This window comes from Polypterus senegalus, chromosome 4, assembly GCF_016835505.1.
Source record: "Polypterus senegalus isolate Bchr_013 chromosome 4, ASM1683550v1, whole genome shotgun sequence".
NCBI lineage: Eukaryota > Metazoa > Chordata > Cladistia > Polypteriformes > Polypteridae > Polypterus > Polypterus senegalus.
In genome coordinates this window covers 189,851,192-189,866,775 of record NC_053157.1, presented here as the reverse complement: position 1 = coordinate 189,866,775, position 15,584 = coordinate 189,851,192, and the positions used below count along the sequence as shown (strand labels likewise).

At 42.8% G+C, this 15,584-nt stretch overlaps 1 protein-coding gene across 1 annotated transcript in view; it reads right to left on the bottom strand.

Annotated features, from left to right (window-relative positions):
- Window positions 1-14,490, bottom strand: part of fbxo41 (F-box protein 41) — a 231,055-nt gene extending 216,565 nt beyond the window's left edge. Inside the window, exon 1 of the mRNA XM_039751812.1 lies at window positions 14,437-14,490. The gene's annotated coding sequence lies outside the window, so the exon portion shown is untranslated. The remainder of the gene's footprint in view (window positions 1-14,436) is intronic.
- Between the last annotated feature and the right edge of the window lie 1,094 nt (window positions 14,491-15,584).

The following is a 15,584-nucleotide window of genomic DNA, read 5'->3' as shown; positions in this document are numbered from 1 at the left end:
AATGTCCCATACACAATACTAAACTATTTCAAGAGTGGTTTCCTAAACACCAGGATGAACTCAAATGCCTTCCATAGCTTCCACAAGCACCAGATTTACACATGCTTGAATCTATATGACATTCTACAGCTCAAAGGATGATTTCAATCTTCTTCATCTCTCAACTAATATACTGTCAAGCATTTCTATTATTTTGTTCCCCCATGTATATGTATAAATCTATACTTATATACACCGTTACAGACTACGTGGGCGAACTAGTTTGGTTGTGCGCAGCGCAAGTGTTCGTTTGTGTTGCCTTCTTTGGCGACTTTTTGGCCCTTATCATGGCTCCTAAATGAAGGTCAGAGTCTTCAGATGGTAGTGCTTCGAAGAAGAGGAAAGCCATCACGATGGAAGTGAAAACAGACATTGTATAGAGATCAGAAGGAATAAAAGTAAGGAATTTTTTTACACTGATTTTTTTGTGATTTTTTCTGTTACTACAGTACAGTATATTTATACCATTTTCCTTTTTTTGTGCCTTAGTTGTGTTTTTATGTTCTAGATTATGATTTTGCAAATGTGTTAGGATGGGTACATCACTGTTGTAGGAACGGAACTGTGTTGTAACCCAAGGACCCCCTGTGTATATATAGTCACGCACGCGCGAGTAGGAGACCGCGGACGGATTTTAACACACCTGGGAAAACATTCGCTGGCAGGGTACTAACTTTCTCTCTGTGCTTTCTTGCAGAAAAAAAGATGCTCCACCACCATTAGCCGGCTTTGCCCGCAGTACGTTACTTCCGCCCTTTCTCCGCCATCTTGTCCTGACGTCATCGATCCCAGCATCCCTCACGGTTCCTTCCCAGAATTCCTCCACTTCTGGCTCCTCCCTCATAAAATGGCCGCCGACGCCATGTTTCGGCGTCGCGCATATGAACTGTTTAGTTTATATTTTGACCTGCTTTTTCTTTTGATTTATTGTGGATTGTCTACAATATACGGGGCCGGAAAACCCCAAACCTTTGTGCTGTCTCCTCTTGAGATTATTACATTGGCGTAGCCGGCAGGATAGAAGATCCCCAGAGATGACAGAGGGACAGGACCTGAATACCGTGCTGCAGGGGATAAATGCCCAACTCCAAGGCCTGCAGCAAGCACAAGCCGCTACCACCCGGGACTTGGAGGCTACGAAGGCCAGGCTGGCAGAGGCCCAACGAGCAAGGCCAGACCCGCCCAGACCAACGCCTCCCCCTATGGTACCTATGACCGACGCAGATGACGTTGCGTCGTATTTGGGCATTTTTGAACAGAGGGCCACCCGGAACGAGTGGCAGCGGTCCGAGTGGGCGTCCATTCTGGCGCCTTACCTGAAGGGGCCCGCGCAGCAAGCCTATTATGACCTTCCCGAGGAGGAGGCCGCGAACTACGACCTCCTCAAACCAGAGATCCTGGCCCGCTACGGCATTACACCGGGCCAGCAGGCGGCAGAGTGGCGGAACTGGCAGTTCAACCCTGAACAACCTGCCCGTGCCCAGGCTTTCGAGTTCTGGGGCAAGATGGGGCTCTGGCTACGGCCAGAGGGGCCCCAGGCCGGAGAGTCGTGGAGCAGGTGGCCTGTGAGGGGCTGGTGAATGCCATGCCCAGTTCCCTCGCCCAGCAGGTCCGGCAACATCCATATAAGGATATACCGGGTCTCCTGGAAGTCCTGGAGCGTCAGCTTGCGGTTCTCCAAGTCGGGGAGTCAGAAGAGTCTGCTCGTGGGAACCGACAGGGACGGGCGGCCAACCCCGAGCCCCCTCGACACGCTGCGGAAGCGCCGTCCAGGCCTAGAGAAAAGTCGACCTCTCCGCGCTGTTACAAGTGCGGCGAGACCGGCCATCTGCTGCCAACCTGTCCCCTGAACATCACGACCGAGCCGATGGACTGCACCTGGGCATCTACGGAGAGGTACTGTACCCCGTCACATCCCTTGGCAAGTCCGAACACGGGAGTGGTGTTATTGAATGGGCACGCGGTGGTGGCTTTGTTTGATTCCAGCAGCAACATAACCATTGTGGCTCGCCGTTATGTGTTACCGCGACAGTGGCTGAAACAACACCTACAAGTCAATTGTGTGCATGGAGGGACCAAGTCATATCGTTCCGCACAATGTTATATCACCTGGAAGGGGAGTTAACTAAATTGATAGTCGCTGTGTTGCCCGAACCCCCCTATCCGGTGATTTTGGGACATGACTGGTCAGAGAAAAATTGCGGTAAGACACACACCGCTCCCGGGGCCTCGTTGGATCTGGGCATGAGGGGGCAAGGCGCCCCTCCAGCGGTCTCCACGCCGTGCTCTGGGGCAGGCCCTAGTTTCCATGGTGATGGACCCTGACCCGGAAGATTCCGCCAGGGAAAGGGACTAGCCAGGGAACTCTTCCGGGGCCAGGCCACAGGACCCTCTGGGTAGCTTGGATCACCAATTTCGGTCCACGCTGGCCTCATTTACGAGGGAGCAGTGGAATGATGATTCCCTGCGGTTTGCCCGGAATGCGGTAGTTCTGCCTAACAGCTCACAAGCCGACGGTTCCACACCACGTGAACCCTTCTTTGTGCTTGAAAATGATCTGCTGTATTGGGTGGCAACCCACGAGGGCGAGGTGCGGAAGTTGCTGCTAATTCCGCGTACCTTCCGGCGGGAGGTATGCGAATTAACTCATGCTCACCTCCTTGGCGCCCATCTCGGGGCCGAAAAGACCTTGGAGAGGATCAAGCTCCGTTTTTACTGGCCTGGGATTAACGAGGAGGTCCGGCGCTTCTGTCAATCCTGTCCGGAGTGTCAGACCCACCAGATTCCCAGGAGGGACCGTGATCCTCTCATCACTATACCCCTGATCGACATCCCCTTCGACAGAATAGGGGTTAACTTAGTAGGACCCTTGGAGCCCTCAAGTTGTGGCTATAAATACATATTGGTTATGGTGGATTACGCCACCCGATACCCAGAGGCGGTTCCCCTGCGCTCCGCTAACACAAAAAGCATCGCACAGGAATTAGTTAATTTGTTCTCCAGAGTGGGTATACCCAAAGAAGTCCTCACGGACCAGGGTACACCCTTTACCTCGGATACATTCAGGGAGGTGGCCAGATTACTCAGAATAAAGCACTTGAAAGCGTCTGTCTATCACCCTCAGACAGACGGGTTGGTAGAGAGGTTTAACCAGACGCTTAAGCAGATCCTCCGCAAATTAGTCAGCACGGACGGTAGGAACTGGGATCAGCTCCTCTCGCTGGTGCTTTTTGCCTACCGGGAATTTACCTCAGGCCTCTACGGGCTTCTCCCCTTTTGAGTTGTTGTATGGGCGATAACCCCGAGGCATTTTGGATATACTAAAAGAGGGCTGGGAAGCCGAGGCCCTTCCCTCATCTAACATATTGGAGTATGTGGCGCAACTGCGTGACAGGCTCACAAAAATCAGACCCCTCCTAAAGGACCACGTGACTCGTGCGCAGGCAGCGCAGGCCCGGTGTTACAACCGCAACTCCGTCCTTTGGGAGTTCCGCCCGGGGGACCGAGTTATGGTGCTCGTTACTACCTCCCACTCCAAGTTGCTCGCTCACTGGCAAGGGCCATACGAGGTTACGGAGCACAAAAGACCGGTTCGACTATTTGGTGAAACAACCCAATCGTCGACCAACTGAGAGGATCTACCATGTAAACTTGTTGAAACTCTGGAAAGATCGGGAGGAGCTTCCCGACGGCCCTAGGTCCCTCTCCCTTTTCTCGTGCACGACTGCCCTTAACCTTGGTGATGAGCTAAACCCCAAACAATGGCAGGGGTTAATGTATGTGATCCGAGCTATCCCCGAAGTAGTGAGCGAGTCGCCTGGCCGGACCTCGCTGATTGCTCATGACATAGTCACAGATGCAGGCGTAATCGTCCGGGAGAGGCCCTATAGACTCCCGGAGGCAAAACGCGCTGAAGTGGAATTAGAGGTGCAACGAATGTTAGATATGGGCATTATTGAGGAGAGCCATAGCCCTTGGTCCAGCCCTATCGTCCTCGTGTCCAAGCCAGACGGCTCCTGGAGATTCTGTAACGACTTTAGACGTCTGAACCAGTACCAAGTATTTAGGCTACCTTGTGGGACGAGGACAGGTGAGACCCCAGTGTTCAAAAATTAAACACATCTTGGAATGGCCCCGTCCGAATACCAAGAGGCAGGTGCAAGCTTTCTTGGGGTTAGCGGGGTACTACCGCCGGTTTGTGCCCCGTTTCTCCGAAAGGGCCGCACCCTTGACCAATTTAACAAAGAAGGGCGGCACTCCCTTATACGTGGTGTGGAATGACAAGGCGGAACACGCATTCAGTGACCTAAAGAAGGCCCTTACATCAACACCTGTATTAAGGACGCCCGATTTTGGGCTCCCTTTTATTCTCCAGACCGACGCTTCGGACACAGGCCTAGGCGCCGTGTTGAGCCAAAGCGTCGACAGTGTCGAACACCCCGTGATGTACCACAGCCAGAAACTGATGGACCGGCAGACCCGGTACGCAGCAGTGGAGAGGGAGGCCTTGGCCATAAAGTGGGCGGTGACCCATCTCCGTTATTACCTGCTGGGTCGTGAATTCACTCTGGTGACTGATCACGCTGCACTTCAGTAGATGTCCCTACATAAAGAGTCAAATCCGCGGGTCACCAGGTGGTTTCTGGATTTACAGCCGTATAAGTTCACCATTACTTATCGTCGGGGCACCCTTCAGGCCAATGGCGATGCCCTCTCTCGTATCCATGACCTCTCGGTTAGGTCCGCCCGACCTGACAGTCTTGGGCTAAGGGGGGGATCATGTCACGCACGCGCGAGTAGGAGACCGCGGACGGATTTTAACACACCTGGGAAAACATTCGCTGGCAGGACAGTGTGCCGTCTCCTCTTGAGATTATTACTATATATATATATATATATATATATATATATTTATTATCACGCATCTAGTCGGGGCTCTATAAAATCAGACACTCCTGGAAAGTGGCATTTCAGTTTGAACTCAGAATCTGACCTGAACAGGGCTCTTGCACAATTCCACATACTCATTGAACTAAGGAATAGTACATTTAGTGGGCTACTGCAGTCATCTTTGTCATTGTGCCACCGTGCATATCTTTCATTGGTTTTTGCTTATAAAACAGGGTCACTTGGTTGATGCCCCAACATTCGATAGTGACTGTCTCAATACAGTATACACACTATATACAGTGGATCTGAAAGTATTCAGACCCTTTCACTTTTGCACATTTTATTGTGTTGCAGATGTAATTTTAAATGGACAAATTTTACATTTTTAACCATCAATGTACACATCAACAATCTACAAAATCTATAATGACAAAATGAAAACTTATTTTGTGAAAGGTATGTAAATGTATTGAAACATTTATTTAAGTTTTCAGACTCATAATTCAGTACTGTGTAGAAAACCAGCTGACAGGAATTTCAGGTTTGCATTTTACCTTGCTTCACCATAGTTAGGTCATGAGCAATGTCTGGTCTTCACCAGAATAAGTTCTTGGAGTTCTGCCCAAAGAGTTCATTCTCAATATTTCTCCTTATGCTCTCATAATCCTTTAAATGCTGTTTGACAAACTCCAAACAAGCTGTTATACACCTTTTACTCAAAAGTGGCATCCGTATAGCCACTCCACCTTAAACACCTGATTGATTGAGTGCTGATGTGAGATGGTCTTCCTCACAACTAATTCTCCAGTCACAGCAGAGGACTTCTGAAGCTCTGTTAAAGTGATCATTGGACTCCTGGTCATTTCTGTAGTGGTGGTTCCCAGTGTCAGTTTCACAGTTATTGAGACCACTATGCTCCTGGGAACACCACTTAAAACTTTAGAAATGGTTTGATATCCTTGCCCTGATCTCTGCCTCACCACAATTTGATTGTGGAGGTATATAGAGAGTTTCTTGAAATTCATGGCTTTATATTGGTCCTGACTTGCAGTGTGAATTGTTAAATCGTATATACACAGGTACAGTATGTGCCTTCCTAGGCTATGTCCTATCAATTCAATTTTAGACCCATCTCTAACCTGCCTTTCCTAAGTAAAGTTCTGGAGAAGGCAGTCATTATGCAGCTAAATGACCACCTAAATAAACATGCTATTCTTGATAAATTTCAGTCAGGTTTTAGAACAAATCACAGCACAGAAACTGCACTCGTTAAAGTAGTAAATGATTTGCGGGTGAATGCAGACACAGGAAACTTATCTGTTCTCATCCTCTTAGATCTGACTGCTGCATTTGACACCATTGAACATAATATTCTTAGAAATCACCTTAGTCAATGGGTGGGCCTCTCTGGCAGTGTCTTAAATTGGTTTGAATCCTACCTGGCTGGGAGAAAATTCTTTGTGAGTTGTGGTAATCACATCTCGAAGACACATGATATCCGATATGGTGTTCCACATGGCTCTATCCTGGGTCCACTGCTCTTCTCAATCTATATGCTTCCATCAGGTCAGATTATCTCAGGGCACAACGTGAGCTACCACAGCTATGCTGATGACACACAGCTGTACTTATCAATAGCACCTGATGACCCCGATTCTCTTGATTCACTAACACAATGTCTGACTTGTATCTCAGAATGGATGAATAGTAACTTTCTCAAGTTAAATAAAGAGAAAACTGAAATCTTAGTGATTGGCAATAATGGATACAATGAGGCTATTAGAAATAAACTGGATACATTAGAATTAAAAGTCAAGACGGAGGTAAAAAGCTTAGGGGTGATTGTTGACTGTAATCTGAATTTTAAATCGCATATTAATCAGATCACTAGGACAGCATTTTTTCACTTAAGAAACATAGCTAAAGTTAGACCTCTTATATCACTGAAAGATGCTGAGAAATTATTTCACATGTTTATTTTCAGTCGACTAGATTACTGTAACGCACTCCTCTCAGGACTACCCAAAAAAGACATAAATCATATGCAATGAGTGCAGAATGCAGCTGCTAGAATCCTAACTAGGAAAAGAAAATCAGAGCAAATCTCTCCAGTTGTGATGTCACTACACTGGTTACCTGTGTCTTTCAGAATTGACTTTAAAATTCTGCTTATGGTTTATATTAAATAATCTCGCCCCATCTTATATATCGGAATGTCTGACACCTTATATTCCAAATCGTAACTTCAGATCCTCAAATGAGTATCTCCTTAGAATTCCAAGAACAAAACTTAAAAGAAGTGGTGAGGCGGCCTTCTGCTGTTATGCACCTAAAATCTGGAATAGCCTGCCAATAGGAATTTGCCAGGCTAATACAGTAGAGTACTTTAAAACACTGCTGAAAACATATTACTTTAACATGGCCTTCTCATAACTTCACTTTAACTTAATCCTGATACTCTGTATGTTCAATTCACCATAATAACTATTCATGGTGGCTCTAAAATTCGTACTGACCCCTACTCTCTCTTCTGTTTCTTTTTCCGGTTTCTTTGTGGTGGCGGCCTGCGCCACCACCACCTACTCAAAGCATCATGATGCTCCAAACAATGATGATGGATGGATCAAAAGCCAGAAGTCTACGTGACCATCATCATCAAGTCCTTCCGTGAGAACCCTAAATCCAAAGAGGACTGTTTCATTTATGTTAGGTAGAATACCCAGAGGGGACTGGGCAGTCTAATGGTCTGGAATCCCTACAGATTTTATTTTTTTCTCCAGCCGTCTGGAGTTTTTTTTGTTTTTTCTGTCCACCCTGGCTATTGGACCTTACTCTTATTCTATGTTAATTAATGTTGACTAATTTTATTTTTCTTACTGTGTCTTTTATTTTTCTGTTCTTCATTATGTAAAGCACTTTGAGCTACTTATTGTATGAAAATGTGCTATATAAATACATTTCTGTTTTAATTTTTAATAAATTTATAATCCTTTCTGAATACATATTTTCAAAAATGGCAAATTTATTCATGTAAAATTAATTCTACAACACAATAAATTTTGCACAAAGTGAAGGTGCAAAGTGAAGGTGTATGAATATTTGCACTCACCTGCCACATTATTAGGTACACCTTGCTAGTACTGGGTTGAACCCCTTTTTGCCTTCAGAACTGATGTAATTATTTGTGGCATAGGTACAACAAGGTGCTGAAAATATTCCCCAGGGCTTTGGGTCCATATTGACATAATACCATCACATAATTGCTGAAGATTTGTTAGCTGCAAATCAATGATGCCAAACTCCCATTCCACTAACATTCTAAAGGTGCTCTTTTGGATTGAGATCTGGTGACTACGGAGGCCATTTGAGTACAGTGAACTCACTTTCATGTTCAAGAAACCAGTTGGAGATGATCTGAACTCTGTGACATGGTGTGTTATCCTGCTGGAAGTAGCCATCAGAAAATGGGTACACTATGATCATAAAGGGATGGACATGGTCAGCAACAATACTCAGGTAGGCTGTGGCAATTAAACAATGCTTAATTGGTTCTAAATGGCTCAAAGTGTGCCAAGAAAATATCCCTCACACCATTACACCACCACTACCAGCCTTAACCATTGACACAAGGCAGGATGGATCCATGCTTTCATGTTGTTGATGTCAAATTCTGACCCTGCCATCACAATATCACAGCAGAAATCGAGACTCATGAGACCAGGCAACATTTTTCCAGTCTTCTGTTGTCCATTTCTGGTGAGCCAGTGGAACTGTAGCCTCAGTTGCCTGTTCTTAGCTGACAGGAGCAGCACCTGGTGTGGTCTCCTGCTGCTGTAGCCCATCTGCTTCATGGTTCAACATGTTGTGTAATGCTCTTCTGCATACTTTGGCTGTAAGGAGTGGTTATTTGAGTTACTGTTGCCATTCTGGCCATTCTTCTCTGACCTCTGGTATCAGCAAGGCATTTTTGCCCTGAGAACTGCCGCTCACTGGATATTTTACATTTTTGGACCATTCTCTGTAAACACTAGATATGGTTGTGTTTGAAAATCCCAGTAGATCAGCAGTTTCTGAAATACTCAGACCAGCCCATCTGGCACCAACAACCAAGCTACATTCAAAGTCACTTAAACTTCCTTTCTTCCCCATTCTGATGCTTGGTTTGTACTTCAACAGGTGATCTTGACAATATCTACATGCCTAAATGTATTGAGCTGCTGCCATGTGATTGGGTGATTAGATATTTGTGTTAACAAGCAGTTGAAAAGGTGTACCTAATAAGTGGCTGGTGAATGTACAGTATGTATGTGTATATAATGTATAGTATATATACTGTATATACACGCATAGGCATATTTCCAAAACACTATGGTGAATGCAAAATACAAATACAAAGTGCAATAAGATTGACTAGAAACGATGTCAGAAAACATCAGAATAATGATACATAACTGCAGAATACCACAGACATTCTCAAATACAAGCATCAGATTAATGAAATATTAGATATTAGATCCAATAAAAGGTAAGATGATGTGCAAACCTCCTTAAGATAAGACTTAGTGATATTTTAAATAATGTTGTATAAAATATTGGGAACAAGAGATGAACACATTTAGTATGTAGACTAAGCCTTATATAACTTTCTCTTGATTTACTCTCTGAACCGCCTGATCTATTACAAGAGCCGGTAAGAAAAGATCCATGCAAAGCAATTAACTAGGGACAATATACACAAGTGTAAAAATCAGTCTTGAAGTTACAGAGCTGTAAAAATTGTTGAAGTGTCACAAGAACTCTGTAATAGAACAAGACACACTATTACGAGCCTAGACACGCTTATCACAATAGCTCAATGATAGATGGATTGTACATAGGTACAATACTGGTCATTTGCGTGGTACATCCTTGCTGAAAAAGCTAAGTCGCAGTACTGCAACATGGCACTGTGTCCTGTAAAATAAAGCAGATAGTCTGAATCCAGATTACAATAACAATCCGGATTTCCAAACGCAGAAACAGTGATGACTGCTAGCGTAACACTTGGCTTGATTACAATGGCATATATTATGCTTGGTATAACCAGTTCCAGTATTATTTCAATCATCTTCTCTTGTGCTGTGGAAATGCAGGACCTAACACATGGTGACATACTGAGTATAAGGCTGCCCTCTTTCCACACATACAATTTATTTTAGGACTTTACCAGTAAATTACTAGGTTGAGGTCATACGTAAATGAAAGCCATAGACAATATCTTGGGAAATTTGGGTGACAGTCCTCCAATTAAAGATGAGAAATAATTTTTGGGAAAGTACACCTCGTTATTGTATATACAATAGAAATCACTGGGTAAAACTTACAAAACATGATGACAATCCTATGTAAGGAGCAGTGATTTAATGTAAATGAAACAATCTTAATAAACTCTAGAAGTGACATATAGCTGAAAATGTTTTAAAAATGTGTTGGTTTTGAAACTTTATCTACTTGAAAAATATCTGACAAACACATTACTGGAATGAAATAAGGAATCAATTTTCTAAACAAATGAGGAGGAAACTGTTTCAAACATTAGGAACAGTAAAAGATAAAAAAGTGCACAAACAAATTAAAAATGTCCAAGGTTGATGTGGCACACTTGTACTACCCAGCAAACAAACAGTGTGTGCAAAACATATTGGCCCTATGTGGGCAGTCAACAATGGCGCAGTTTCTTTTGCACATCGGAGTGATCCCAACACACTGATCTATTGTTGGCAAACAGACACGGGGCCCAAATTTGGCCATGAACCTGAAAAAGTCCAAACCTTACTGCCCCATCCATACATTTTGTATACCCATTTATCCAGAGAAGGGTTGCAGAACAGCTGGAGCCTATATCCCAGCAGGCAATGTGAACAGGCAGTAACAACCTCTGGACAAGAGGGACACTTACATACACACACATTCTAGGGCCAGTATAGCATGACCAGTCTACCTAAACTGTGAGTCTTTGAACTCTGGGACAAAACCCATGAAGACATGAGAAGAATATGCAAACACCATGTAGGTAGGACCTGGGACATAAACCCCACTATCCTTGTTGCAAGGCAGCATCTCTATGACTGTGCCACCACCTCTTACTGGTCCATCCCTTGAATCTTTTTTAGTGCTTAGTTGTGTTTTATCAATTGAACTATGCCTGGTTGTGAAGATTCACACTTTATTAATTTATAAGAAATTGATTAAAAACACAATGCTAATATACCTTTAAACTATTTATTCTCACACAACACAAAATGCCTTTACATTCATTGGTACTAGTCCATTTTTTGGCAGTTGTACAACCCTGAAAACATTACCAATCTTCTTATATAATACGCTACCATGGCTGTTCGTTTGTCTGTCCAGGATTTTAAATCACCTGTAGCTCGAAAACTGTTTCACCTATTGACCTGAAATTTGGTACACATATACTACATGACGCCTACTATCTGCTTTCTGGGTGATGATTTTTATTGCTCTTTTTATTTTTATTTTATTGTAGAATCAGTTTGCAGCAGGACGGCTGTGTGGCGCATGCATACATGCATCGTTCTCATTCCCTACCACCTTTGCGGTCACTTCCCCTACCTCTTCACATCTTTAATCATTCTTGAGGCAGACTGTGGCACTTAAGTGAAAAATTAAGAAAAATGTAATTGCAACACAAAAACTAACTTAGCCAGTTTTAATGCAAAACATGCAGACGAAAGAAGAGAAGAAGCGGGATGCTAGGGTGGAGAAAAGAAGAGCTGTTCAGGAAGCAGCAAGCACATCAACCTCTGAGCAAATGAATGATAAGCGTACAGAGAAAGAGAATGAAAACTATGAATGCTCAAGTCAAGCGTGTTCACTGCACGTTATCGTACAGTGTACCGTGACTGGTAATATATAAACACTGTGTGAGTTTAGCCAATGTAAAAATTATACTTTGTCAAATCATTCAAATTGTTATTCATAATTCTGCAATCAAAATCTAAAACCCACTGAAAACACTAAATCAGTATGGGGTAGTGATTACATTGGCCAAGCATTACCAAACCATCACTGGACCACTGAGGAACTTACCGAACTTGTACTGGAAGCAATTAAGTTATTTTGGGCCAATAGGAGAACCTTTTTAAGGGGTCCTCACATTAAGTCAGTGCAGTATTTAGTTGGGTTTTTCCATGCCCACACTGTCCATAGTCTGCCCACTTGAAGCCACAGTTTGCTGGGTCATAAAAACATAGGTCACCTTACCCTATTCTATTCTAGGTATTATGTATACTAAATATCAATTTGGAAAATTAATAGGACATCTATTGTATATCTCAGTGTGAGTGAATGAATCTCATTAAATCTCATTAAATTCCTAGAACAGTTAACCCAGTAAAACTATACGCTCTCTGTGTTAAAGCATCTACTGAAAAAAATTAATATCTGTGATGAAACAGAAGAAGTGGAACAAGATGAATGCTGAATTGAGCCTTTTAATGATTATGTTCTAATTAAAAAAAACAGCATAATTATATGTAGTGTTAAAATGACCAACAGAAATAGAATGAACCACAAGCAAAATAATTGCAACAATCAACTTAATGTGTAACAATCAAAGGATTTTGATTTTTTCTTTAACAAATCTCTACTTTGCCATTTAAAGAATAATGCTTTTTCTTCATATTTAAATATGTTAATTACCAGGAAAAACTTCCAACTTAACCAAAGCTGAAACCAGTAATATCAGTGATGTCATGACGAAAAAAATTAGAAGCATATGCCGGCAGTGGTCACCTGTTACTTGTGAAGGGAGATAATTAAACTGAATAATGGCCCTCTAATACTTCCCATGCCTAGTTAGTGGGTAATGTTTTTTGTGCTCCTAGTTATCATGTTATACAGATAGACGAGAATTATTCTCCTGCCTTGTGTACAGTGCTGCCTAGATAGGCTCTGACTGTATTGTGGAGGTTTAAGAATGTGTATGAAAGAGTATGTATTGTAGGACAATTAGGTTAACGTTTCTTTAAGTTGATGTAGTAATGCAAGGACATTTTAATGCAAAATAAATAAATTAATTAAACAGTGCGATTAAGTGTTAAAAACCATTGTAGAAATAAATGTTGTAGACATGAAGGGTTGAGAAGGGGCATCGACTGTTCTTACCGCAACTGTAACCCGCCCCCACGCACCTTTTTTGCATTAATGAGTGAGACTGCGATATTGGCTGTGCTCTTGTCATCATATCTTTGCCATAATTATACAGTTATTCCTTTTGATAGGGGGTGTGTTGATTGTCACTCCGTGTGTAATAGACAGCAATGGATTCATGTGCGCGCGCGCCATAGGAGCGGATGCAGCAGCGACTACAGTGCCTGCATTAAATGTACCCCATATTTTACCCGCAGGTCGCACAGCATCACGTTCTCAATTTTATTTATGCTTTTAAAAATCCCGACACCTCGTTCCTCATTTGAGAGAACACACTGTATACTGCTGACGGCTCGCAGGTTTACATGTAAATCAGGGTTAGAAGAAGTTCATGGCCATATACATAATAACCATACGAAAGACCCACATTTTAAGACATCAACAGTTGCATGCCAGTACAGTGCTTTAGCTTCAAGTACACACACTCCCAGTCACAGAGCACCAGCCTAGACTGGCTACGACTAAGCACATTTGATTGATATTCAGTTGTCTGCGGTATTCCGGATAGATTAATAACCCTTACGCATACGGTGCATGGCTTTTCATCTGCTGCAATCAATTCAAACATAAGCATGCCGACAAGGACATTTCCAGCCCCTTGTGCCGCGCACGAGTACCCGGCACCTAAGAAGCAGCACGTCGCGCGCCTGTCTTTCCGAGGCTCGGGCACATCTGGACAGCACCGCAAGCAGCTGGACGTGCCCCGCTCCGGCCGCACTCAGCTTTACCTGTTAAGCCTGTCACAATTGAGGACTTTCACCTGCCCTCTTTATGTGAGCCTACCATGTTGACCCACAGCAATGAATCACAGATTAAAACGAAACAGCAAATAGATAATAACAAGAATTGTATTATACTATTTCTAATTCGTTGATTGCATATTAAAAAACCAATAAATCTTGCAACTATTGGCTTTCTGTCAAAGCTTATGAATTACGGAGCTGATGCAAAACAGATTTGCAGTTAAACAATGCGTCAATGCATGCAACCAATGGTTAACCAATGATCTAGTAATTAGATAAAGCCCATGGTATACTGCAATCCTTAATTTAAAAAAACAGAAAGAAAGAAAAAGAAAGGAAACGAGTAAATATATTGCATTCAGGCTTCACACCATTTTCTGCTACATCGATACTACAGCTAGTACATTCTATAAATCGCTTTACCGAAAGGAAGCAGCCTCTTATCACGGGGGCTGAAAGTATTATTATTAATTGCAATTAATTCGGTTATATCACTCTGTAAAATAACACTAAAACCTGCTTCCCAATGAAAAAAGAAGAAAATTCTCACCTCGCAGAAACCTCTCCATTTTTCTCTAAGGAACTGCTCCGGCGATGACGTCACTGCCTCCACTCTGCAGCAGACTACTGGCTGGCAGCTGCGCGCGACTTAGGCGGACGCGAGCAGGAGGACAGCACTCCCTCTCTTTCTTTCTTTCTTTCTTTCTTTCTTCTTAACAATGTTTGATTTGCTTTTCTTTGAAGAGTGCCCAGCAGTTCAGTGTCTTTTGAGGTTATCGGTAATTGCCTCCTCTTACTAAACTACCGCCCACAGGTGACATGATTTTACTTAAAATATTTCTTCTTTATCACACACACACCCTATAACAAAGCTTTATATCTGAAAAGTTGTTACATATTCCTTAGTTATGACCACATAACATAAATCAAATATTTTTACATTTTTAACAGTAATAAAATGTTTTGTTAAAAGCTGTAGTAATTGTGTTCACAATTAGTTGTAATACCAGATAAAATTTGAGTAAATAGAGTATTGCTTAATGATTGTAGTATCCTGGCGTTTATCCTAGTCAGATCACTTGAAACTCCAGGCATACTGGGCACTAAGCTTCTGACTCCTGGGGGCCTCCATAAGTTTTCAGAGATTCTCAATTCATTCCATGATCAGTATTTTTAACATATCCATAATTTAATTAAAATGGGCTCGGACAGAGCTTTTGGCTATGGCATAAATATGGCACTTCACTGCTTTGGGTGATTCCTCACAGAACCATTGCTTGACAAAGAAACATTTAATTCTGTGAAAGGTTCTCTGAATGTGAAATTGTTTGGTTTTTTTTTTTTGTTTTGGACTTTGAAAAGTTTCTAATATGTGAACAAAACAGAAATCTTTAGTATATAGTAGGATACATACCAGGATGCTAACAGATCAAGAAAGCCTAAACTGTGACAGTGTTATTGTATACAGAAAGAGTCAATGTAAAATCACAAGTCCATTGTTATTTCAGAAGTCTGTTATTGTCTATTTATTTTAGCTGTTATGGATTTAAGTAAATAAAGGTTCTTTCTGCACCCTTCATGTGGATGGTTCTTTTGGTAACCAAAAATGGTTCCCCTAAGGCAGGGGTGTCGAACTCCAGGCCTGGAGGGCTGCAATGGCTGCAGGTTTTCATTCTAACCATCTTCTTAATTAGTGAC